The 25,052-nt window shown below is 41.4% G+C and overlaps 1 long non-coding RNA gene across 1 annotated transcript; it reads right to left on the bottom strand.

The window, feature by feature from the left end:
- Positions 1-5,080: 5,080 nt before the first annotated feature.
- LOC117520506 lies at positions 5,081-24,438 on the bottom strand. Its single transcript, XR_004563666.1, has 4 exons — positions 24,428-24,438; positions 23,918-23,920; positions 21,977-21,981; positions 5,081-5,206 (listed from the first exon to the last, which is right to left on the bottom strand). It is a non-coding gene; the product is annotated as an uncharacterized LOC117520506 (long non-coding RNA).
- Between the last annotated feature and the right edge of the window lie 614 nt (positions 24,439-25,052).

Genomic DNA, 25,052 nt, shown 5'->3' with positions numbered 1-25,052 from the left:
ATTTTTGTTGAGTGTAGGTGGAGTCTTACTGATTGTGTGGGGTGGACAGGTGTCTTTATGCAGCTAACGACCTCAAATAGGTGCTTCTTATTTGGAATAATAAGTGGAGTGGAGGTGGACTTTTTAGAGGTGGACTAACAGGTCTTTGATTGGCAGGTGTTGAAATACTTATTTGCAGCAGTAACATGCAAATAAAGTATTAAAAAATCATACATTGTTATTTCCGTTTTTTTTTTTTTTTTTTTTTTTTTTTTTTTGGATTATGTCTCTTACAATGGACATGCACCTAAGATGAAAATTTCAGACCCTTCCATGATTTCTAAGTGGGAGAACTTGCAAAATGGCAGGGTGTTCAAACACTTATTTTTCTCACTGTATGCAATACACGTACAGTGAATGTCTGAGTTTGTTTTTCATGCTCCCATAATGAAATGAGTCAAATTTTAGTGTTTTTTTTTTTTTCTTTTTTTCTAATACTAACACTACCCTTCCCCCTAACCCTAACCATAACCTACCCCTAACACTACTCCTTCACCTAACCATAAACCCCCAGACTCCCCCGCATCACTTTTAATTTCGTGCACCCAACAAGGAATGTATTAGAATAAATTTGTGGTCCTGTTATGAAAATTTAGAACTTTTCGTAGATTAATGTGTATTTCCTTGTGCAGAATCATAACATGCCCTGAGATATGATAGGGTATAGTCAGGTATGAAAATGGCTGAGTTCAATGGAGCTAATCTGTTGTTTAGACAGATGTTATGTGTAAACTGACCTGAGTAGGTTGAATTTGTAATGAAATTCAAATCAGTGATACACAATAGTTTTGGAACAACTTGCTTCATTTCTATATTTGTTAATTATTTTGCAGTGATGTTTCATGATACATTTCCTTATTTTGTTACATTTTAATTAAAAGACAAAAACGAATGGCATTTACATTCATAAATGTGATTAAACAAAGGTAAAAGGAACAAATTTAACATATGTGGTGTTTATATTACTTGCAATTGGAATGAAGTAAACATCCGCTGAGTATTTAAAAAAAATGGTTTGATTACATTGAATTAAAAGCCCCAAAATGCAATGGGTCCGCCAGACCCAGCAGGACTCCCTATGTGACCCTGTAAGGGTTAAAATGAAAAGCTTAATTTGAAATACAATGCAAATTATTCTAGTTTGTTTGTATTTGTTATTTTATTTTTGGGGGTGCACTTCACTTTCATTGACTGGAGCAGTCAGCTGATAACTGAACTAAACTGAGTTCTGCTGTGTTCAATGCTGCTTATAATCAGCAGTAATCTGGTGTATAATTTTGTATGAGACTACAACTCATAACTTTAGACTGCTTTTGTAATGAATCAGGCCTGATTTTCCTGTTTTTGGAATCAGCAAGGTAATACTAAGGGCCCCTTCACACATAACACGATTGAGGCTGAATGGCGCATGAAGGAGGATTTGAATAGCACTCATTCAAGCACAGCACATGCGCTCGACATTTGCGTGCTGCTTGCGCTGGGAACCCATTCGAATGGCGGCCAAGATGAGGTTGCACTGCCATCTGACCATGCTCGCAAAATTTGCACAGCATGTCAAACGCAGGTCATACATATCGTGTCGTAGCCGAGGGTCTGCATGAAATCATCAGGCACATAATATATTTGCGCCATTCGGCCAAATGCCACGATCAGGGCAGACTTCACACCAGCAGCCAAATGACACCGAATGAATGGTGTGCGAGTGCGCGTTTGACCCACTGTCGGCTGGAGTTCAGATGCCACCCACGAACATCCAACATGACTCACAGGGCATTTCGAAAAGGTGGGGCCAGCACCTAAGCAGAGCTCAGGGCAACCACTTTTGAGCTTGCTGCACAAATGGCCCCGCATTTTTTTTTTTAAATAAGTTTCTTTTTATTGCTTTTTCAAATAGAGCAAACATACAGAAACTTTACAACAAACAGTCTGGATGATCAAAATACTGTTTTACATGTTCTGTTTACACAAGTGTATCTGCATTCTTGTGTGTGCCACTTGAAAATTAAGTCCGTTTTCCCCACTGTTTGACATATTTATCATTTTTCAATCTAAGATTCTGTGTCATCTTTTCCATTGTTGAGATTCCCTCCATAATTTTTATCCAGTCTTCTTGGGTGGGTGGGTTTAGTTTTAACCAACTTTTTGTCATTGCCTTCTTTTTTGCAGTCAATATCGCTCTTGTCATGGCCATATCCTCTGCCCTTACCACATTTGTTATGTTTCCCAAGTACATAACTGGGCAGGCATTTGGAATCCTGTACCCTAGAATTTTATGTAATGTTGTTCTGACTTGCTCTCAGTATCTAGTTATTTTAGCACAACTCCAAAAGATATGTGTGTGATTAGCTTCAAGTTACCCACGTTGCCTCCAACATTCTTGTATAGAGGAGGTCTGTTTGCTTTTAATTTGAGGTGTTATGAAAAAATGTGTTAAATTCTTCCAACAAAACTCTCTCCATGATAGTGAGTTTGTTGCGCTATGTTGTATTTCACACATTTGGAACCATTCATCATCTGATATTTCAACTGTCAATTCTCTTTCCCATTTCTTTTTTTAGGTACAATGTTGTTTCCTCTCTCCAATCCCCCATTGAGTTATAAAAAGGTGATATCACTTTCATTGTTTTCCGTAAATATTAATCTATTACTACTCCAACAACACCATTTTTTGTATCATTATCACATAGTTTTGGTTTTATTTGTTTTGAAGTACATAAAGAAATCTTTGTCATCTAGCTTATGTTTAGCTTTCATTTCTTGAAAGCTCATCAATTGCCCATTTTTCAAAAGGGGCAATAGATTGCAGTGATTCCTCTAATTTCCCATTGTTTGAATGCTTGATCGAGGTGTCCTGGTTTTAATTTTGTATCATAAGCCATTTCAGTAAAAGAACCTTATCTTTCAAATATTTATTGATTACTGAGTACCATATTTCCAATGTAAATTTCACAATATGGTTAATTTTGTCCTTGAGTAATGTGGTCAGCAATTTATCAGATAAGAAAGCTTCGATTTTATAACCCTGAGCTTCCTTTTCAATTTCCTTCCAGTGGGGTTCATAGTCTGGTCTACACCAGCAAGCAAGAGGTCTCAATTGAGCGGCAATAAAATGTTCTCTCAGGTTGGGCAATGCCATAACCCATTTACTTTTAGGAAGCTGCAAAGTTGTATATTTTATTTGTGTTTTTTTCTTTCCATATGAACCTTGAAATCATTCTATCCCATCCATCCATCCATCCATCCATCCATCCATCCATCCATCCATCCATCCATCCATCCATCCATCCATCCATCCATCCATCCATCCATCCATCCATCCATTTTCTTCCAATTTATCCAGAGTCGGGTTGTGGGGGCAGCAGCTCAAGCAAAGCCGCCCAGACCTCCCAATCCACACACACCTCCCCCAGCTCCTCCGAGGGAACCCCGAGGCGTTCCCAAGCCAGCTGAGAGACGTAGCCCCTTTAGCGTGTCCTGGGTCTTCCCCGGGGCCTCCTCCCAATGGGACATGCCCGGAACACCTCTCCAGCGAGGCGTCCAGGGGGCATCCGGAAAAGATGCCCGAGCCACCTCAGCTGACTCCTTTCGATGTGGAGGAGCAGCGGCTCGACTCCGAGCTCCTCCAAGCTCCTTCCGAGTGACCGAGCTCCTCACCCTATCTCGAAGGGAGCGCCCAGCCACCCTGCGGAGGAAACTCATCTCGGTTGTACTTGCTACTTGCTTGTACTCGCGATCCCATTCTTTCGGTCATGAGCCAAATCTCATGACCATAGGTGAGGGTCGGAATGTAGATTGATCGGTAAGTCGAGAGCTCTGCCCCCCTGCTCAGCTCTCTCTTCACCACAACAGTCCCATACAGTGACTGCATCACTGCAGGCACTGCACCGATCCGTATGTCATTCTCACGCTCCATCTGTCCCCCGCTCGTGAACAAGACCCCGAGATACTTGAGGTAAGGACACTCCACCAACCTGTAGAGGGCAAGGCACTGTTTTCCGGTCAAGAACCATGGTCTCGGATTTGTAGCTGCTGATTTTCATCCCGGATGCTTCACACTCGGCTGCAAAGCACCCCAGTGCACGCTGAAGGTCCTGATTTGACTAAGCCAACAGAACCACATCATCCGCAAACACAAGAGATGAGATTCTGTGGTTCCCAAACTGGACCCCCTCTACACCCTGGCTGCGCCTAGAAATTCTGTCCATAAAGGTAATGAACAGAACCAGTGACAAAGGGCAGCCCTGGCAGAGGCCAAAGTGCACTGAAAACAGGTTCGACCTTACTACCGACAATGCGAAGCAAGCTCCTGCTGCGGTCATACAGGGACCGGATAGTCCTTAGCAAAGGACCCCATAGTCCCGGAGCACCCCCCACAGGGTGCCCCGAGGGACACGGTCAAGCACCTTCTGCAGATCTACAAAGCACATGTGGACTGGTTGGGCGAACTCCCATGAACTCTTGAGCACCCGATGGAGGGTGTAGAGCTGGTCCAGTGTGCCGTGACCAGGCCAAAAACCACACTGCTTCTCCTGAATCCAAGGTTTGACTATCGGTCAAATTCTCCTCTCCAGTACTCTGGAATAGACCTTACCGGGGAGGCTGAGGAGTGTGATCCCCCTATAGTTGGAACACACCCTCCAGTCCCTCTTCTTAAACAGAGGGGCCACCACCCCCGTCTGCCAATCCAGAGGCACTGTCCCCGACCACTACGCAATGTTGCAGAGGCGTGTAAACCAAGACAGTCTACAACATCCAGAGACCCAAGGATACCCAGGACAGACTTTATCCACCCCAGGAGCCCCGCCACCGAGGAGCTCCCCAATCACCTCGGTGACCTCGGCCTGGGCGATGGATGAGTCCGCCTCTGGGTCCCCAGTCTCTGCTTCCTCTTCAGAAGACTTGACGATGGGATTGAGGAGATCCTCGAAGTATTCCTTCCACCACCCGACAACATCCCCAGTCAGGGTCAACAAGCTCCCCACTCACCGGTGGGGAGCTGCTTCCACCCCTGAGGCGTCGGACGGTTTGCCAGAATTTCTTCGAGGCCGACCGATAGTCCTCCTCCATGGCCTCCCCAAACTCTTCCCAGACCCGCGTTTATGCCTCTGTGACTGCACACGCTGCAGCACGCTTGGCCTGCCGGTACCTGTCAGCTGCCTCCGGGGTCCTATTTACTTCCGGCGTCCACCACCGGGTTCGGGGATTGCCGCCATGACAGGCACCAGAGACCTTGTGACCACACCTATGAGCGGCCGCATCGACAGTGGAGGTGGAGAACATGGTCCACTCGGACTCCATGTCTCCAACCTCCCCCGGGATCTGGGAGAAGCTCTCCTGGAGGTAGGAGTTGAAGACCTCGCTGACACAGGATTCCACCAGTCATTCCCAGAAGACCCTCACGATACATTTGGCCCTGCCAGGTCTGACCAGCTTTCTCCCCTCCTAGCGAATCCAACTCACCACCAGGTGGTGATCGGTTGACAGCTCAGCCTCTCTCTTCATCCCAGTGTCCGAGACACGTGGCCGAAGGTAAAACTACAAAGTCAATCATCGACCTCCGGCTCAGGGTGTCCTGGTGCCACGTGCACTTATGGACAGGCTTGTGCTCGAACATGGTGTTCGTGATGGACAAACTGTGACTAGCACAGAAGTCCAACAACTGAACACCACTCAGGTTCAGATCGGGGAGGCCATGCTTCCCGATCACCCCCCTCCAGGTCTCACTGTCGCCGTCCATGTGGGCATTGAAATCCCCCAGGAGAGCAATGGAGTCCCCAGTCAGAGCACTATCTAGTACCCCTCCCAGGGACTCCAAGAAGGTCGGGTACTCTGCACTGTCGCCCGGCCTGTAGGCCAAGACGATGCAAAGGTGTAGGGATGCGGCCCTCTCATTCACCGGGGTGAACTCCAACACATGGCGACTGAGCTGGGGAGCAATAAGCAATGCTACCCTAGCTCTCCGCCTCTCCCTGTGGGCAACTCAAGAAAAGTGAAGCCTACAGTTAGTACAGTAATTTTGTACTGGTCATGGGAGATTCTGAACTGCCCTTAGTCTGACCCATCACCTAGGACCTGTTTGCCTTAGGAGACCCTACCAGGGGCACATAGCTCCTAGGATCATTCGTGTACGCAAACTCCCCCACCACGATGTCTATCTCGGCTTTCAATGCTTACCAGTCCAGTAAGTATCAGTGAAATTGTGGAGAGCTGGACATGTCCAAACTTGTCCTCTGACACGCCGAAATGGAGGTGTTCCTTTGTCTCGCTTCCAAAGCGAATCGGTCGTGACGCGCGAAGCCTCCGCGCAGCTTTCCATGACAAAATCTCTTGTTAAAAGTGAAATCTGCCAGAAAATGGCTGATGTCCAGCTCTTGTGATAACCAGAGAAAGAGCACACGACGGTCTCGTATCCACAGAGCCATCAGCTCAGAAATGGTCCGGTGGCTTGTGCCTTGTCGTCGGAGCGCAGCACGCTGAGCGTCCTTAAAGGGGTCCTTAAAGCTGTACTACCAGACCTTATTCTCTGTGAAGCCCGTAAAATGTTCACCGAAAGCCAGATAAATTTTCGAATAGTTTCCAGGAGCCAGTCTCTAACAGCTTCTGAAAAATTCTGATTGAAAAAAAAACCCAAATCATTCCGCCATTTCCAGACAATGAAAATCCGATGACGGGGCGGGACCACTCCTTCCACAAGGCATGCTCACAGGCGAATAACGTCACCGACAGGAGTGGAAAAACTCACGCATGCGCACAAGGGTTCTGCTTGTCTGACATGAAAACATATGAATCAAATCCATATAGTTTAAAAAATAAATAAAAAGGTACGATACTTTATGGACAGACCTTGTAAGCTGCAGCCCTGTTTATTTCCTCTTTCAAGCTGTATTTTGTTTGTTATGTTGCCATTTATCTTGATTCTGGCAGTGGGTTTGTGATGCAATGTTGTAATACACTGAATAGAGTCATCTTTAAATCCAAACTTTTTTAGTACTTCATAGAAAAAAAACGCCCAGCTTACACTATTAAATGCTTTTTTTGGTCCAAACTAATCAACTCTGCGCTAAAATTTGTATTTTGAACTTTATCTATGATATAAAGTACACGCTTTATATTGTCTTGAGTTTGGCGCCCCCTAATGAAACCTGTTTGGTCTACATTAATCAAATCTAGTAGGAAGGTTTCAAATCGTTAACAAATAATCGAAGTATACATTTTATAATACACGTTCAGTAGTGATATTGGCCTAAAGTTTTTACATTGTTCCTTATCTCTGCCTTCTTTGGGTATAAGAGTAATATTGATTCTCTCCATGATGGAGGGGCTGTCCGTTGCTTGACAGTCTAGTTAAAGCATGACTGAAGTAGTGGTTTGAGTTCCTCCCTAAAAACTTTATAAAATTCTGATGGAAAACCATCACTGCCTGGTGTTTTGTCTTCTGTTTTCCGATTGCTGTCTCTATTTCTTTATCTGTGATCTGTGACATGATAAGTTTATTTGGGTCTCCCCTATAGTAGGTAAATCAAGACCATGTAGAAATTGTCTAATAGTTTATTTACTCTGGATGTTCACCGGTGGGTAAGGTGGTGGTTTCCTCCTGAAGTTGATCATCTCCTTCGTATTACTGGTGTTGAGACACAAGTGGTTGCGTTCACACCAGTCCACAAAGTCTGTGATGACCGACCGGTACTCCAGCTCGTTCACCTCAGACACGCGACCCACAATGGCGGAGTCATCAGAGAACTTCTGGAGATGGCAACTGTCCATGTTGTAGGTGAAGTCTGAGGTGTAGAGGGTGAAGAGAAAAGGCGAGAGGACGGTGCCCTGGGGGGCCCCGGTGCTGCACCTTACCACCTCAGACTGACAGCCGCGCAGCAGCACGTACTGCGGGTGGTCAGTGAGGTAGTCGATGGTCCAGGCGGCGAGATGTCCATCCACACCTGTGTCCTCCAGCTTATATATATATATATATATATATATATATATATATTATATATATATATATATATATATATATATATATATATATATATATATATATATATATATATATTCTGTTTCTACCTCATCTTCTTATTTTATTGTACTGTTACAAGTATTATTATTATTATTGCTTATCCTTGCACATGCTGTTTGATGAACATTTTCCTCTGCTTGCATCCATCTTGTGTGTTTTTTAAGAGGTGACGTAACGTGAATTTCTCCTCTGTGAGATCAATAAAGTTTATCTTATCTTACCTTATCTTATCTGCAGCTGGAGGTTGGGAATATAATTTAGTATAGTATTTTTCAAACTCACTTTCAAGCTCGTTAGATTTATAGTACAACTGATTACAACCCATATCTCTAATTTTGCTGATCATCATTAATTCTTGTTTACGCAGTCGCCTCACCAACATTCTGATTGCTTTGGGTCCTACTTCATAATAGATTTGTTTTGTAAGTCTGGCTCTTTTTTTTTCCCCCAATTTCTTCTTGAAGAATATCATCAATTTCTTTTCAGATTTCTTGGATTTTTTTAAAAACTGACCGATTACCAGTTTGTTTGTGTTCTTCCTCAAGATGTTTGAGATTTTCTGTTTTATTTTTGTATGCAGTCGTTCTGGCACATTTTTGCAAATCAATTAGCTTTCCTCTCAAAACTGCTTTTATCGCTTCCCACAGTGTAGTTGGATCTACGTATCCTGTATCATTTTCTTCAATGTCTCTTTTAATTTCTTCTTTGATATGCTTTTTATTGTCTTCACTGTTTAGAATACTCAAATTGAGTCTCCATGCAGTGTAATTTTCCTATTGTTAAGGTTAATTTTGAGATGAATCATGCTGTGGTCAGAGCCATCTGCCACATTGATTTGACATTCTGTTACATTGAAAATGTGTTCAGAGTTAATCAGAAAATAATAAATTCTGGAATATACAGCATGGGGAACTGAGTACTGTGGGTAATCCTTCACCTGAGGATGGAGCTCTCCCCATATATCTACCAGCCCCACTTCCTGTATCATTGTATTTATTACTTTAGTCATAGTGTTCTTGCAGTTTTTAACACTCATTGTATCCATATTACGATTCAAGACTACATTAAAATCTCCTCCACAGAGTAAAGGCCTTCCATTTCCTCAGCTACAATATTAAAAAGATCTATAAAAAAATCTTTCTTACTTTCTGGGGGCGCATACACGTTAACCAAAGTAACCAGTTTATTTTCTAGTTTTTCTTTAAGGAACACATATCGACCCTCTTTTCTGTTAAACCTTTATAACATTCAAATTGTACCAAATTTGCATTAGAATAGCTACTCCCCTTTATTGGCTATGTTTATAAGAGCTATAAAATGTATTTCTGTAGCCAAATCTTAAGTTTTCGTGTTCTTGTGATGGCAGATGGGTCTCCTGCAAAAAAACAAAAAAACAAACAAAAAACCCCCAAAAAAAAACAAAAACAAAAAAACTACTTGGGGTTTTTAATTTTTAAGCTTGGTCAAACCTTATTTCTTTTAACCAGGTCTATTCACATTCAGTGACACCAACTTGATATTGTTTAAAGCAATATAAGTGGCCAAAATGTATATCAAAATGTTCCAGACAAAGAACAAAGGCCTGAACATGTGGCCAGATATACTCAAACATAGCTAAAATAGTAAAGTAAGACAAAAGCAAAAGTCTAACTTCCAGTCTGGGGTAGGTCTTTCTCCTCCCAAGTCCCCGTTGGCAGGTTGAGGAGTATGTCTCTTTAAGGAGGGCTCCTCTCTGGAGGTGAGACATCTCATTTCACACATCCAGAAGTCCAACGTTATCCAACAGCATACTTTACCACTTCAGCAAAGTCAATGCAAAACAATATAACTTTTCAATTAAACTTCCTTTGGTATCTCCTCCTGTCTATGTTAATATATGAGCTTGTCTCCTAAATAGCTTATTTTACATGTTCCTGTTTCAGTCGACGCAAATTATCCAGATACTTCTAATTTGGTATAACTTGTCTTCACTGCTCGTCCAGTCGCACTGCAGTGTGTTGCCATGTTGGCAACCGGGATATACGCATGTCCATGTCCGCTGGGTCAGAGTTTGGTAATGGCATGGAGTATCGTCTTCACCTCATCTCCAAAGCTGCTTCATGAGTGCTGCCATATGTTCGCACTCCCGTTTCCCAATGAATGAGTATTTTGTCAAATGGTGTTTGAAACCGGACACCTTTCTCCTTCAGAGCCCTTTTTGATGCTAGCATATTCCTTGCCCTTCTTCACCACTTCTGTGGCTTAGTCATGGTCAAACAATAGCTGCTGTCCATCATACGTCACTTTACCGGACCATGCCTTCTTCAGTATGCTTTCTTTTGTGACATATTCTTGAAAGTTTATTATTATAGACCTGGGTGGATCATTTGGACCCGATTTTTTTTGCCAGTGCTCAGTAGGCTCGCTGTATGTGTAGGCTAGCATCCTCAGGCAATGAAAGTGTCACTTTTAACAGCTTATCCACGAACCGTAGCATTGAATCACTCTCTTTCCCCTCTGGAACCCCAAAAAGGCAGATATTATTCCTTCTAAATCTCCCCTCCAGATCTGTTAGTTTAGTTTGTACAGACTTGTGGTTTTCTAATACTTTAACCAATGTTCAAAGTTTCAGTTTTGGCTAACCGTGCCTCAGCCTCTGTTAGCTTGTTTTTGAGAGCAGTTGATTTTCTCAGGGTTGGCAGATATGTTTTGATAGAGTTCCCTTTTTATTCCTTTCAACTGGATTTCACAACTTCTTTAATTTCTTCCTTCAGTCTTTGGAGATCCTGTTTGTTCTCGTTATGAAATTCACATAGTTCAGTCTTGATAGCTTGTAGCATTAAGCTAACGTTCTCCTTGTGGTGTTGATGATCATCCATTTTCCGTTCTTCTTGTTGCTTTTCACGTTTTGCTTGACTTCTAGTCTTTTTGCCCCTGTCATTCCAATGTAGTCCATAAAATAGGCCACACCACGAGCCTACATTGTCAAGGTGGCGGCTGAGGTGGTTAGACTCAAAAGGTGGCCGGAGTGCACTGCCATCGCTGTCAGAGCAGTGCGCACATGTGGATGGCTGTCATGCCTATGATGGAACAGCTGACAGCTGTGGAACACCCATCATGACATACCCAGCATGTCCCACTGAGGTGTAATCATCGGCGAGCAGCATCCCCCACACCACCCCAATAGAGATAAAAAAAAAACTCCACCACTCCGGCTGCATTTTACAGCACCAGCATGCCATCTGCCTGAACAGGCACATCATGTGACACATGATCACAACATCCACACGTGCATCCGTCATGTGACAGCCCGACTGACAGATCAGCCATGTCCATGAGCCCATTCATATGAGCGCTGTGCTGCTCTGGACAGGTGGGCATGTCGCTGATGAGCCACTGCAACTGACCTCTGTGTCATCACTACACACAGCTTGAGAACACATATTGCACCATGAAGAACACCACCTCTCAACACGCCTCTGCGATGCACGTGTCGGCATGCTCTCCTGACATGGTAAAAAAATTAAAACACACCTCCGGCAATCCAAATGTCATGTCTACCACGTGAGTTAAAGTCCATAGATGCAGTGTCCTTCAGCACCCCATACGCTGGATAGCTGGATGTGTACAGCCAGCTGATGTGTTCATGATATGGCACATCATTTCATTCATGTCAGTTCATTAATTCCTTGTTTACGTCCATGGCCATGGTTCATGAACATGAAGGAAAGAAAGGAAAATAATTCTTGTATTGTTTGCTCTATATAACAGGAATTAAATATTTAACAGACCAAAAGGAAATCCATTTGTTTCATCATTTCCAACACAGACCCGTCAAGTCATCAGGCATCAATTACACATCATTACCAGTAGCATGATTCTCTTTATTCAGTCTTAGTAGGGATGAGCGAGTACGCCACTATCTGTATCTGTATCTGTTCAACCATCTAAATTATCTGTATCTGTACTCTGTGTGGGTGGGGCTTACATCTGTACATTATTTTAAATCCGGATTTGATATGGATTGATCAGAAGTTGCTATATTTATTGTTTATTTGAAAATTATTTACAGAACAGACTCAAAATTGAGATTCAAATCAATGATTTGAGCACAAAAGTATGAGAACTATTTACCTAAGTTTTTTTTATGAACTCAGAACATGAATTTTCTCAAGTGTATGAAGGAATATTACAGAGCAGCCTCAGAATTGAGATTAAATGTTTTTGATCACAATAGTAAGGAACTATTTACAAAACAGCCCCAAAATTGAGATTCGAATCAATGATTTGAAAAAACACAACTTCTTATTTGATCCTATACCAACAAAATTGTTTAAGGATTTTGGCCCATTCTTGGGCCGACTGTGCTGGAAATTGTTAACCTTTCTCTAAACTCTGGATCTGTTCCAAAATTGTTTTAAATCTGCAGTGGTTAAACCACTACTCAAGAAATCTATCTTGATCCTGGTGTATTAAAAATTATAAGCCAATATCAAATCTGTCATTCTGCTCTAAAATTCTGGAAAAGGTGATTTCACGGCAGCTTGTGGACTATCCTTCCTGAGATTACCTTTTTGAGCAACTGCAGTCTCCATTTAGAAGACATCACTCCACAGAAACAGCACTTATTAAAGTAGTTAATGATCTTCTGCGAGCAATGGACTCGGATACAGCTACAGTATTGGTGTTGCTGGATCTCAGTGCTGCGTTTGACACAGTTGATCATCATATTCTACTTGATAGGCTAGAAAACTGTTTCAGGATTGCTGGAAACTGCTCTTGCCTGGCTGACGTCTTATCTGTCTGGTCGTTCCCACTGTGTTGTTGTGCAACGACACTACCTCTGACTTTAGGGGCATGAAGTTCGGGGTTCCGCAGGGATCCGTTTTAGGTCCCCTGCTTTTTTCCCTGTATATGGCACCCCTTGGGAACATTTTGCTGTGTTTTGGGGTTGCTTTTCATTGCTATGCTGATGACACTCAGTTGTACATGCCGATAGCTGCTGGAAATCCTGTCCACATAAAATATTTACAGGACTGTCTCGCAGCAGTGAGAAGTTGGATGTCTAGCAACTTTCTACTTTTGAACTCTGATAAGACTGAAATGATGGTTCTTGGTCCAGCAAGACATCGGCATCAATTTGATCAGCTAGTGCTTAGCCTAGGTTCATGTGTTATACATCATACTGACAAAGTGAGGAACCTTGGGGTAATTTTTTGATCCTACGTTGTCCTTTGACCTCCACATTAGGGACACTACGAGGACTGCTTTCTTTCATCTAAGAAATATAGCAAAGATTCGTCCCATCCTGTCTATGGCTGATGCTGAGACTCTGATTCATGTGTTTGTCTCTTCTAGATTGGACTATGTAATGCTTTGTTTTCTGGTTTACCACAGTCCAGCATCAGGGGTCTTCAACTGTTCAAATGCTGCTGCCAGACTTCTGACATGAAGCAGAAGGTTTGATCATATTACGCCTGTTCTGGAATCCCTTCACTGGCTTCCGGTCTCCTTGAGAGCGGATTTTAAGGTGTTACTATTGGCCTATAAAATTGTTCACGGACTGGCGCCCACCTATCTGGCCGGCCTGTTGAGTCTTATGTGCAAGGGCTCTGCGTTCACAGGGTGCGGGACTATTTTGTGTCCCGAAGGTGAAGAAATGTCAGCGGGTTACAGAGCTTTTTATCACCACGCCCCAGCTCTGTGGAATGATCTGCCTGCGCTAATACGACAGTCGGACTCTGTGGAGATTTTTAAAAGCCAGGTTGAAGACACATCTGTTCTCCCTGTTTTATCATTAGTATTTTATATGATTGTGTGTCTTTTTTTTATTTGTTTTACTTATTTTACCTTTTATGGTTATTTTTTTTATTGTGTTTTAATCTTATTTCATTTTATTCTGCTTTTAAATGTTTGTGAAGCGCCTTGGGGCAATTACTCGTGATTTGGCGCTATATAAATTAATAAATTATTATTATATATTATAATGATTTTGATCACAAAAGTAAGACACCTGTTTACGGAACAAGTTTTTTTTTTTTTTTTTATGAACTCAGAACAAGAATATTCTTAAGTATATGAATGAATATTTACAGAACAGCCTCAGAATTGAGATTTAATGTTTTGATCACAATAGTAAAGGAACAATTTTACAGAACAAGTTTTTTTTATAAACTCGGAACATGAATATTCTTAAGGGTATGTATGAGTAACAGAACCGCCTCAGAATTGACATTCACTGTAGTAGGAAATTAGGAACTAACTATGCATGAACAAGGAGTTGTCATACTCAACACAACTTTCTTTTATTATTATTATTTGTTTTGGTTTTTTTTACAAACTGAAATTGACCGTTGTCACCATTCTTTTTGTTTTTACCCCATAACTCCATAACATTCACTCATAGATAGTCCAAACTATACCTTTTTGGTATTGTTGTGATCAGACAAATAATGTGGTATAGCTTTCAATATGATTGAAATATTTTTAAATTTTGACCCTGTGTAATTCTTCAATTGACCCCTACCTGGCCGCCTACTGAAAATTCAAGTGGCTACTCAGTTTTTCAAAAGAGTGCTTCTTTCTTTCCAGATTTGAAGGATTCCTCTGTAAATATTCTGTTATCTGCTGCACTATTATGGCCTCTTCACACATAATATGAAGTTGGATGAATGAGGCAGAAACCGGCCGAAAAAGGCAGGAAAAAAACAAACAAACAACAAACAAACAAAAAAATAGGCGAACCTCGAAAAAGTCCAGCGGCTGTCTATAGCGACAGATGGTCAGACAGCTGTGTACAATCCCGTGATGACGGTGTCATGCAAGCTCATGTGCATGCACATGAACACAGTGCAACCACGTGAGTTGTGTGATACCACATCATGCTCACACAGCAGCGGCAGCTACGAAATGTTGGACAGATGTACATATGTAAGGACAAAATAATGAGAGAGCACAGAACATCCTAAGAACTTGGGTTGAGCCTCCGGTACGGATAAAGCATTTTTGATGAGCACAAGCATGATCCGAGTAAAACTCGTCAATATCTGTGCTCATGCTGAAGGAAAATCCTGTTTGGCTAACTGACTGTCTTCACGCACTGTGATTGGCCAATCACACACAGCGCCTGCCCCTCCCTACACAGACATGTCTCGCACACACACAGACAGGATCTGCTCTCTCTATGTGCTTGGCTTGACTCTAGCTCACGTTGATGTGTCAGTACTCATTTTTTCTTCAATTCACCTCTGTTTTGGTTTGTATGGTATTTAAAGTTACTTGGTGAACTTGTTTAGTAACGTACACGGTGCATTTGACAAGACAGAGTGGAAAACAGCTCGTGTTGTGTTGGTCACTGACTCCACTCTGGTCGTTTTTTTTTTTTTAACCATTTGTTTGCTGGTTGGAGATATAAAGTCAGTAGAGAATTTTGCTTTTACTAAACGTGGTGCTTTTGAGAAGAATAGAGTGAACAAGGCTGCATGCACACAGATACACACACACAGACACCTTAATCAAAATGCCAAGAACGTTAGGTCTTAAAAATAAATAAATAATTGGAAAAAAATGTTTGATCATAAAAAACAAAAAAAAAACAAATAATAATAATAAAAGAAAGTTGTGTTGAGTATGACAACTCTTGTTCATGCATACTTAGTTCATAATTTCCTACTACATTGAATGTCAATTCTGAGGCAGTTCTGTTACTCATTCATACCCTTAAGAATATTCATGTGAATTTATAAAAAACTTGTTCTGTAAAATTGTTCCTTTACTATTGTGATCAAAAACATTGAATCTCAATTCTGAGGCTGTTCTGTAAATATTCATTCATAAACTTAAGAATATTCTTTTTCTGAGTTAATAAAAAAAAAAAACTTGTTCCATAAACAGTTCTCTTACTTTTGTGATCAAAATCATTATAATAATATAATAATAATTTATTAATTTATATAGCGCCAAATTACGAGAAAGGCGCTTCATAAACATTTAAAAGCAGAATAAAATGAAATAAGATTAAAACACAATAATAAAAAAAATTAACCATAAAAGGTAAAAGAAGTAAAATAAATAAAATGAATAAAAAAAGATACACAATCATATAAAATACTAATGATAAAACAGGGAGAACAGATGTGTCTTCAACCTGGCTTTAAAAGTCTCAACAGAGTCTGACTGTCGTATTAGTGCCGTCAGATCATTCCACAGAGCTGGGGCGCGGTGATAAAAAGCTCTGTAACCTGCTGACCTTTTCTTCACCCTTGGGGCACACAATAGTCCCGCACCCTGTGAACGCAGAGCACTTGCCGCACATAAGACTCAACCAGGCCGGCCAGATAGGGGGGCACCAGAAATGAACAATTGTTACAGTTATCTGCTTCACTATAAGCAATTGGAAACCAGACTTAGAGTTCATCCAGAGCAACAAACTCAAACATTCTGAGTTCTCACTCTGCTTCTCATATACCGGAATAAGGGCAGCAATGAGTTATAGACAGCGTTACACTTATACTCTATTGTGACTGGTAATTTAATTTGCAATGCACTATAACTGGTTAGAACTAAGGGTACAGGTAAGACAAGAGTCATTATGAAATGCAGTGGGAACCTGCCAGAACAACAGCACCAATGGAAGATTTGTTAACGTGTATGAGTTCTGTAATGTGATGTCAATACAACCTCTTGAAGTACCCATTGTGCAAGAATTACCACAATGCTACCAGAGGTTTTGGGTTTTGATAACATTGCACCCATCACCATTTACTGTGGCCAAATTATTTTAATAGTGACATAGATTTTAGAGAAGTAACTTCCACCAACAGTCACAAACTATTTGGGGCCCAGTTATAGTACAGGTTTCTAGCACCTGACCTGCTGAGTGCAAAAAGATGTTTGCATGTATACTTGTTTTTTTCAAGAGAAATGCCATAACCTTATGCAGTGTTTGCAGAATCATGTCTATATGGGCTCCAAAGACCATCAAATGTTTGATGGATAGCTCCCATGAAACCTTGTGACCTCCAAATAAGCTATAATGTAATTCCACTTCTTCCCTCAATGACCCTGTGTTAAGAACAATCAGCAACTTTCAGCTATGCACCATGCCAAGGTTCAAATATCCCAAAGGGGGAAAAATACACCTGGCCTCAAACAACATGACCCCATTGTGCATACAACCTAAGACTGCTTTTCAAGAAAATGCAATGTGGTAATATTGACTTGTTTTAGTGTGTTTTGTATGAACCAGCGCAAAGGAGGAATATGTTTTACCTTGCTCTTTTTCACTATTTTACCAAAATTTAGGCTACACCTTTTAAAAGTATTTCGACATAATGTGTGGAATATTTTTTAGGCACTCTATATTTTCAGAAGCAAGTATTGATCTTTTCTTTATTTAAAGCTGTACTGCCTTTAAATCTTCATAAACACAAAATTAAAGCATCATAATGTGGGTTGATTTTTGAAATGTTTTGCAAAATTACAGCTCATTTTAATGAAAATAAAAAATATATATGGGGGAGGGGAATTCCATGGCAAATATTGTCTTTTCCTTCTCCTTAATACCATCATGCAGACAGCCCAGTCTCACGTTTTTGTTTTGTTTTTTTTTTGTTTTGTTTTTTTTCGTGCTCCCGTGACGAAATTAGTCAAATTTTCATGACAGAGCTTTTTTTTAACTCACTATTCCTAACCCTACTCCCACTCCCAACCCTAACCTTAACCATAACCTAATTTTACTCCTTCTCCCCACCCTAACCATAACCCCGACACCCGCTTCGCTTTTAATTTCGTCAAGCCATCATGGAATGAATGAGAATGAATTTGTGCTGCCGTGACGAAAATGAGGTGCTTTTCGCCACAATATCACGAACCAATAGATTAATGTATATTTTGTGCTGCTGAAGCATGACTTGCCGTGAGACCAGGTTGCATGCAGAATAACTGCAAGAGGAAGCATGGGAGTGCATGTGTGAGGATTTGAGAATACCCGTGACCTGAACTGTTGCTTTAATGCATGTTCCCAGGGTGTGCACAATAACATCCATAACATCCTTATAATGGATTATAGAGGATTGAAAAACGTGATGTGTCACTGAGTTTTTACTCTATGCTTGACTGCTTAAAAAATATCTGTTTCAGACTGTTTTCCACCATCTTGGTTTATTTTGTCCGAGCAAGCAACCAGCCAATGTGATATTGCCTGTCTTTACTCCACTTGGCAGTCAATGTGTTTCAGGGGAGCATGAGCATGGCTAAAATGTTTCAGCTTCTGGGGAGCTCCACCCCCCCAGCACCCCCCCCCCCCCCACACCACACCCCATGGCAGCTCTCTTAACCTCCTGCCACTTTAAGCATTTTTTTATGTAGATGGAAATTAATATTAAAAGTTTTCAGCTAGTTGACAGTAGGGATGTACAATATGGCCAAATTATTATATCTCAATATTGTCATATCATATGATATACGATATGACACAAATACTACAAATAAAGTACAACTCAGGGCGATTCATGGTGAAACAGCTCGAATGATTGAACCACAAAATCGCGCCAACGGGCAGGTGTGTGCAATGCCGCTGCCACGGTTTATGCACGTGGGAACACAGCAGCTTTTCACAGCAGTTGCTGAAAATAAAAAAAAAATAAAAATTACATGTCACCCATGGGACTCAAACTCATGCCTTCCAAAAGCTCTGATTGCCATTCAGAAACTCTGCCGCTGAGCTACAATCACTGTGCTGTGAAAGCTGCAGGAACCTGTCTGATATGAGGAAGGAGATGGATGTATTGAAAATGAAATAAACCCACACACCATATAAAAACACATTTTGTCAAGCGGGTAATACAATTATGATCCGTCTGTTCCTCTGTAGATGACCCGTGGTCACAGGCATACAGTCATGAAGGAGGTGTTAAATACCCTTGTTAAATAAAAAGAAAAAACACGAGAGGAGAGAGAGAGAGAGAGAGAGAGAGAAAGAGGAGAGAGGAGGAGAGAGAGGGAGAGAGAGAGAGAGGAGAGAGAAAGAGAAGCACCCACTGTTCCCAAACATGTTGCAACCTGTGTGTGAACAGCACCCAATTTCCCACACATTTCCCCTCTGTCTTGTGGGAATGAATCTTGGAGACCTGACACTATAAATAGCTTTGTCAGTGTGGTTCCATATCGCAAATGATCAAGATGGCAAAGCGAACCCTTCCCCCCCTGCCCAAGACAAATTTCTCCCTAGGTGGATTAATAAAGACACTTTGACTTTGTTCAGGCTACCTTACAGATGATATTGAAGAGAGAGACGAGGATTGGATGGTAATACAGAGGAAGAAGTATACAACCCTGGCAATAATTGTGGAATCACCGGCCTCGGAGGATGTTCATTCAGTTGTTTAATTTTGTAGAAAAAAAGCAGATCACAGACATGACACAAAACTAAAGTAATTTCAAATGGCAACTTTCTGGCTTTAAGAAACACTATAAGAAATCAAAAAAAAAATTGTGGCAGTCAGTAACGGTTACGTTTTTAGACCAAGCAGAGGGAAAAAATATGGACTCACTCAATTCTGAGCAATAAATTATGGAATCACCCTGAAATTTTCATCCCCAAAACTAACACCTGCATCAAATCAGATCTACTCATTAGTCTGCATCTAAAAAAGGAGTGATCACACCTTGGAGAGCTGTTGCACCAAGTGGACTGACATGAATCATGGCTCCAACACGAGAGATGTCAATTGAAACAAAGGAGAGGATTATCAAACTCTTAAAAGAGGGTAAATCATCATGCAATGATGCAAAAGATGTTGGTTGTTCACAGTCAGCTGTGTCTAAACTCTGGACCAAATACAAACAGCATGGGAAGGTTGTTAAAGGCAGACATACTGGTAGACCAAGGAAGACATCAAAACGTCAAGACAGAAAACTTAAAGCAATATGTCTCAAAAATTGAAAATGCACAACAAAACAAATGAGGAACGAATGGGAGGAAACTGGAGTCAACGTCTGTGACCAAACTGTAAGAAACCGCCTAAAGGAATGGGATTTACATACAGAAAAGCTAAACGAAAGCCATCATTAACACTTAAACAGAAAAAAAAACAAGGTTACAATGGACTAAGGAAAAGCAATCGTGGACTGTGGATGACTGGATGAAAGTCATATTCAGTGATGAATCTCAAATCTGCATTGGGCAAGGTGATGATGCTGGAACTTTGTTGGTGCCGTTCCAATGAGATTTCTAAAGATGACTGCCTGAAGACAACATGTAAATTTCCACAGTCATTGACGATATGGGGCTGCATGTCAGGTAAAGGCACTGGGGAGATGGCTGTCATTACATCATCAATAAATGCACAAGTTTACGTTGATATTTTGGACACTTTTCTTATCCCATCAATTGAAAGGATGTTTGGGGATGATGAAATCATTTTTTCAAGATGTTAATTCATCTTGCCATAGAGAAAAAACTGTGAAAACATTCCTTGCAAAAAGACACATAGGGTCAATGTCATGGCCTGCAAATAGTCAAGATCTTAATCCAATTGAAAATCTTTGGTGGAAGTTGAAGAAAATGGTCCATGACAAGGCTCCCACCTGCAAAGCTGATCTGGTAACACCAACAGAGAAAGTTGAGCCAGATTGATGAAGAGTACTGTTTTGTCACTCATTAAGAGACTGCAAGCTGTTATAAAAGCCAGAGGTGGTAGCAACCAAAATACTAGTGATGGTGTTGGAGTGTTCTTTTTTTTTTTTCATGATTCCATAATTTTTTCCTCAGAATTGAGTGTTTTTTTCCCTCTGCTTGGTCTAAAAAAGTAACCGTTACTGACTGCCACAATTATTTTTCCTGATTTCTTATAGTTTTTCTTAAAGCCAGAAAGTTGCCATTTGAAATGACTTTAGTTTTGTGCCATTCTGTGGATCTGCTTTTTGTTCTACAAAAGTAAACACTGAATGAACACCTCCGAGGCCGGTGATTCCACAATTTTGCCATGGGTTGTATACAGTGAGAAAATAAATATTTGAACACCCTGCAATTTTGCAAGTTCTCCCACTTAGAAATCATGGAGGGTCTGAAATTTTCACCTTAGGTGCATGTCCACTGTGAGAGACATAATCTCTCACAGAGAAAAAAAAAAAAAAAATCCGGAAATCACAATGTATGATTTTTTTTTTAATAATTTATTTGTATGTTACTGCTGCAAATAATTATTTCAACACCTGTGAAAATCATGTTAATATTTGGTACAGTAGCCTTGATTGCAATTACAGAGGTCAAATGTTTCCTGTAGTTTTTCACCAGGTTTGCACACACTGCAGCAGGGATTTTGGCCCATTCCCTCCACACAGATCTTCTGTAGATCAGCCAGGCTACTGGGCTGTCACTGAGAAACACAGAGTTTGAGCTCCCTCCAAAGATTTTCTATTGCGTTTAGGTCTGGAGACTGGCTAGCCCACTCCTGAACCTTGATATGCTTCTTACAGAGCCACTCCTTGGTTATCCTGGCAGTGTGCTTTGTGTCATTGTCATGTTGGAAGACCCATCTACGACCCATCTTCAGTGCTCTAACTGAGGGAAGGAGGTTGTTCCCCAAATCTCGCAATACATGGCCCTGGTCATCCTCTCCTTAATACAGTGCAGTCATCCTGTCCCATGTGCAGAAAAACACCCCCAAAGCATGATGCTTCCACCCCCCATGCTTCACAGTAGGGACAGTGTTTTTTGGGATGGTACTACAGCATTCTTCTTCCTCCAAACACGGCGAGTGGAATTAAGACCCAAAAGTTCTATTTTGGTCTCATCTGACCACATAACTTTCTCCCATGACTCCTCTGGATCATCCAAATGGTCATGGGCAAAGTTAAGACGGGCCTGGACGTGTGCTGATTTAAGCAGGGGAACGTTCTGTGCCATTCATGATTTTAACCCATGACATCTTAGTGTATTACCCACACTAACCTTGGAAACAGTGGTGCCAGCTCTCTTCAGGTCATTGACCAGCTCCTCCCGTGCAGTTCTGGGCTGATTCCTCACCTTTCTTAGTATCATTGACATGCCACGGGGTGGGATCTTGCATGGAGCCCCAGTCCGAGGGAGACTGACAGTCATGTTTAGCTTCTTCCATTTTCTAATAATTCCTCCAACAGTTGATCTTTTTTCACCAAGCTGCTTGGCAATTGCCCCATAGCCCTTCCAGCCTTGTGGAGGTTTACAATTTTGTCTCTGGTGTCTTTGGACAGCTCTTTGGTCATAGCCATGTTAGTACACTCAACAAAAATATAAACGCAACACTTTTGGTTTTGCTCCCATTTTGTATGAGATGAACTCAAAGATCTAAAACTTTTTCCACATACACAATATCACCATTTCCCTCAAATATTGTTCACAAACCAGTCTAAATCTGTGATAGTGAGCACTTCTTTGCTGAGATAATCCATCCCACCTCACAGGTGTGCCATATCAAGATGCTGATTAGACACCATGATTAGTGCACAGGTGTGCCTTAGACTGTCCACAATAAAAGGCCACTCTGAAAGGTGCAGTTTTATCACACAGCACAATGCCACAGATGTCGCAAGATTTGAGGGAGCGTGCAATTGGCATGCTGACAGCAGGAATGTCAACCAGAGCTGTTTGCTCGTGTATTGAATGTTCATTTCTCTACCATAAGTCATTTCCAAGGCGTTTCAGAGAATTTGGCAGTACATCCAACCAGCCTCACAAACGCAGACCACGTGTAACCACACCAGCCCAGGACCTCTACATCCAGCATGTTCACCTCCAAGATCGTCTGAGACCAGCCACTCAGACAGCTGCTGAAACAAACGGTTTGCATAACCAAAGAATTTCTGCACAAACTGTCAGAAACCGTCTCAGGGAAGCTCATCTGCATGCTCATCGTCCTCATCGGGGTCTCATCCTGACTCCAGTTCGTCATCGTAACCGACTTGAGTGGGCAAATGCTCACATCGCTGGCGTTTGGCACATTGGAGAGATGTTCTCTTCACGGATAAATCCCGGTTCACACTGTCCAGGGCAGATGGCAGACAGCGTGTGTGGCGTCGTGTGTGTGAATCGAGTGGCCCATGGTGGCGGTGGGGTTATGGTATGGGCAGGCGTCCGTTATGGACGAAGAACACAGGTGCATTTTATTGATGGCATTTTGAATGCACAGAGATACCGTGACAGATCCTGAGGCCCATTGTTGTGCCATCCAAGAACATCACCTCATGTTGCAGCAGGATAATGCACGGCCCCATGTTGCAAGGATCTGTACACAATTCTTGGAAGCTGAAATGTCCCAGTTCTTGCATGGCCGCATACTCACCGGACATGTCAGCCATTGAGCATGTTTGGGATCTCTGGACCGGCGTATACAACAGCGTTACCAGTTCCTGCAATATCCAGCAACTTCGCAAAGGCCATGAAGAGAGTGGACCAACATTCCCCAGCCACAATTGACAACCTGATCAACTCTATGCGAAGGAGATGTGTTGCACTGCATGAGGCAAATGGTGGTCACACCAATCTGACTGTTATCCCCCCAATCAACAAAACTGCACCTTTCAGAGTGGCTTTTAGTGTGGCAGTCTAAGGCCACACCTGTGGCACTAATCATGGTGTCTATCAGCATCTTGATATGGGGCACCTGTGAGGTGGGATGGGATTAGCTCAGCAAAGGAGAAGTGCTCACTATCACAGATTTAGAATGTTTGTGAACAATATATGAGGGGAAGTAGTGATATTGTGTATGTGGAAAAAGTTTTAGATCTTTGAGTTCTCTCATACAAAATGGGAGCAAAACCAAAAGTGTTGTGTTTATATTTTTGGTGATGTAGGTGGAGTCTTACTGATTGTGTGGGGTGGACAGGTGTCTTTATGCAGCTAACAGCCTCAAATAGGTGCTTCTTATTTGGAATAATAATGGAGTGGAGGTGGACTTTTAGAGGTGGACTAACCGGTCTTGATTGGCAGGTGTTGAATACTTATTTGCAGCAGTACATGCAAATAAAGTATTAAAAAATCATACATTGGTATTTCCGTTTTTTTTTTTTTTTTTTTTTTTTTTTTTGGATTATGTCTCTTACAATGGACATGCACCTAAGATGAAAATTTCAGACCCTTCCAGATTTCTAAGTGGGAGAACTTGCAAAATGGCAGGGTGTTCAAACACTTATTTTCTCACTGTAGGCAATACACGTACAGTGAATGTCTGAGTTTTGTTTTTCATGCTCCCATAATGAAATGAGTCAAATTTTAGTTGGTTTTTTTTTTTTCTTTTTTTCTAATACTAACACTACCCTTCCCCCTAACCCTAACCATAACCTACCCCTAACACTACTATCCTTCACCTAACCATAAACCCCCAGACTCCCCCGCATCACTTTAATTTCGTGCACCAACAAGGAATGTATAGAATAAATTTGTGGTCCTGTTATGAAAATTTAGAACTTTTCGTAGATTAATGTGTATTTCCTTGTGCAGAATCATAACATGCCCTGAGATATGATAGGGTATAGTCAGGTATGAAAATGCTGAGTTCAATGAGAGCTAATCTGTTGTTTAGACAGATGTTATGTGTAAACTGACCTGAGTAGGTTGAATTTGTAATGAAATTCAAATCAGTGATACACAATAGTTTTGGAACAACTTGCTTCAGTTCTATATTTGTTAATTATTTTGCAGTGATGTTTCATGATACTTTCCTTATTTTGTTACATTTTAATTAAAAGACAAAAACGAATGGCATTTACTTCATAAATGTGATTAAACAAAGGTAAAAGGAACAAATTTAACATATGTGGTGTTATATTACTTGCAATTGGAATGAAGTAAACATCCGCTGAGTATTAAAAAAAATGGGTTTGATTACATTGAATTAAAGCCCCAAAATGCAATGGGTCCGCCAGACCCAGCAGGACTCCCTATGTGACCCTGTAAGGTTAAAATGAAAAGCTTAATTTGAAATACAATGCAAATTATTCTAGTTTGTTTGTATTTGTTATTTTATTTTTGGGGGTGCAC

Source organism: Thalassophryne amazonica, chromosome 1, assembly GCF_902500255.1.
Source record: "Thalassophryne amazonica chromosome 1, fThaAma1.1, whole genome shotgun sequence".
In the NCBI taxonomy this organism is placed as follows: Eukaryota; Metazoa; Chordata; class Actinopteri; order Batrachoidiformes; family Batrachoididae; genus Thalassophryne; species Thalassophryne amazonica.
The sequence above is the reverse complement of the archived record's forward strand: the minus strand, read 5'-3'. Positions and strand labels throughout refer to the sequence as shown.